This window comes from Gavialis gangeticus, unplaced genomic scaffold (genome assembly GCF_001723915.1).
Source record: "Gavialis gangeticus isolate Ggan-Ray unplaced genomic scaffold, GavGan_comp1, whole genome shotgun sequence".
Lineage (NCBI taxonomy): Eukaryota > Metazoa > Chordata > Crocodylia > Gavialidae > Gavialis > Gavialis gangeticus.
In genome coordinates, this window is record NW_017729022.1 from 83141020 (window position 1) to 83143762 (window position 2743).

General features: G+C 47.1%; 1 protein-coding gene across 3 annotated transcripts in view; it reads right to left on the reverse strand.

Annotated features, from left to right (window-relative positions):
- SLC6A12 (solute carrier family 6 member 12) overlaps nucleotides 1-2743 on the reverse strand; it is a 69735-nt gene that overhangs the window by 65003 nt on the left and 1989 nt on the right. The window contains exon 2 of one of the 3 annotated variants that reach the window (XM_019515506.1): nucleotides 759-973. The exons of the other annotated variants lie outside the window; for them this stretch is intronic. The gene's annotated coding sequence lies outside the window, so the exon portion shown is untranslated. The remainder of the gene's footprint in view (nucleotides 1-758; nucleotides 974-2743) is intronic. 3 annotated transcript variants of the gene reach the window in all.

Sequence of the window (2743 nt, forward strand, 5' to 3'; positions counted from 1 at the left end):
GGACAGTGTGTGTGTGTGGATGCACACGGAGTGGGGGACAGGTGCCTGCTGGCATTGGGGGAAGGTGGCCAGGTGGCCAGGCATGGAGGCTGCGGCAGGGCAGTGTGGGTTGGGACAAGCCATCAATCTTTACAAATGGGTCCTGGTACATAAAAGTTTGAGAACCACTGGCTTAATGCATCCTATGTGATAGCATGAAGTTTCCTCTTTGATGAGAAAGACTGGTAAAGTAGAAGAATGCCAGTTTAGAAACAGATGCACTTAATGAGGGCCAAAAGTGCATCTATCCGTATACGTCATACCTGTAAAATGTACAAAAAAAACACTAGACCAGTACAAATGCACTGGAATAACTGCATCAGATACCAGTTCTTTAAAATGAGTATTAAAAGAATGTGGGTTTGTTTTTATTCACATTCTTTCATGTCCACTTGCTTCCCCCTGATCTAATGTAGTTCTAATAAGGATTTATTGAACAGTATGATATCAAATACCATGATGATGATGTGGTTGGTAGGGGTTATATACTGCTTTAACTGTATCCGCTTCCAAATGAATAGAATATCTATAGCATGATAAATATGTACAGACCAGCTCCTAGTTTGCAAAGGAGAGTAGCAAGAAGGAAAAAAAAAATGACAGAGAACACATGCTCAACATACCTATTTGCCTTGTCCTCCAAGAGGTCACTGGAAATTAAAGTGGTGTTAATTTGAAGCTGATAAAAGATAATTAGGTTTTACACCTCTAGTAATTACCTTGTGACATGCTGCTGCAGGGCATTTTCAAGGCATATGCTCCATGAGAGCCATGGAGGACAGTGACAGGAGCAAGGAGGGCACAGGACTGGATCCTGCTCTCATTTTCACCAATGCCAGTCCAGAATAACAGTGCAGAAACTGGTGCAGTTGCTCCGGCTTTACGCCAGTGTGTGTGGGAAGAGCATATGGCTCTGCATCAGCAGATATGCTACCTAGGACATGAATGACTAGAATTATTGATCCTCAGGCTTTAGAGTAGGAAGGAACTTCTACCATATCACACATTGTTCATAGGAGGATCTCTGTATCTAGGTCCAGTTTCTCCTGTCTTTTAGTGACTCACCTGTAGCTGATGAAATCAGCAAGATTATGCTGCTGTAGGTGAGATCAGAATCAGGTTTTAAAGCCTCTGTTTTTATATTAAACAACGGTAATCTCTTTGATCTACATAAGGTAAAAGAACTCCGCTCAGCACACGGGCTGGTTCTCTTTGCTCTCATAAAACACTGAGCCCCCTGCACATTCCAGCAACAGGGCCCCTGGCCTGACCCCTTCAGCATCTCCTAGCTGTCTAAGGAATGTGCCGCTACAATGGGATCCCTCTGCACGTGTGCAATCTGCCCCAAACCCCCACTTTTCAGCCAGGCCCTTCTTGATCTGCTGGTGCAGCTCTGCTAAATTGAAGCTTTCCTTTTCTCAGCTTCAGAAAACATGTTCCACAACTGCACCAAGCTCAACTTCTGTTCTCCTATGCGGGGTCACTGGAGCACAGCACACTGAGATGGGTTGAAAGAATAAAGCCAGGTAAATGACACAGAGATTAAAAGACATGTACCTCAGATGTGCATGCTGAGTAAACAGACATGCAAAGGGCCCCCACATCCTCCAGGAATGGGAAAAGCAAAGAGAGGTAGAACCTATGGATGAGGCAAAGAAAGCTCAGCTAAATGCAGAGCTAGTGACTCACCATCCACTAAACCCAGACAAATTCACAGGGGCAGGATAGGGAGGATAGTCTCTGGCAAAGGGGGAAGGATTCCTACCTAAAGCCCTATCAATTCAGCTGCCTTCCCCAGAACAAAGCCAGTCCCAAAAAGGGGGCTGCAAGGATTCCTAAACCTCAGCTGGAGGCTAGTGTCACTGTACTCTCAGGACAGGAACAGGGCCAAACTCAAGTGCCAATGCCTCCAAACACTGGGGCATCTGAAACCTGCATCAGAATTCTATAGCTGGGACCCATTTCTTCTTTAAAAGCCTCATGAGGCCACTGTTTTGCAAACAGAATTGCCAGTACAAAGGTCAAAAGGGGCCAGAGCCCTGGAGATCACTGGTGGCTAGCAGAGCCAGTGTTTTGGAAGCTCTAACTGGAGACCTGCATCTCCTACAGTCCTTCTGCAAGGTCCGAGGCAACATAGTCTCTCCTCTCCAGGCAGGGGGTGTCTGAATCCAAGCCAAATGGGTGATTAAGACAGAGCCAGGGGTCTGGTTTCATACTGCTCTAAATACACATCTTCCAGATCCTCTCACACTTGATTATGCTCTTTGGCAGGGGGTGCCCCAGCAGTCAATTGCCAAGCCCAGAACCACCAACGGCAAAACTGGTGAACCCAGAAGTGCACTTCCGCCGGCACTTCTGGTTTCACGGCTGGTGTTTCCAGGGGATGCACAGCCAGGGGGTCTACATGCACCCGCGTGCACCCTCTACGCGTCGCCAATGCTCTTTAGTGTCACTTGAAGTCACATACCAGGATACGCACAGGCAGATCCAACCCTAGGAGTACACTGCACAGCACAGAAGACAACCAGTTAAGCAAAACTCCCATAAATGTGGAAAGGACTTGTCAGATAGAGGGAGAACCAGTTCCCCTTGTTAAACTTTCCCAGGTGCGGAGGCTGCAGGGGCCAACAGACAGGTGAGGTTACAGGCAGCGTTTAGCAGGAGAGCTCACAAAATCAGGCCTCTCAACACATCGGAGTGTATA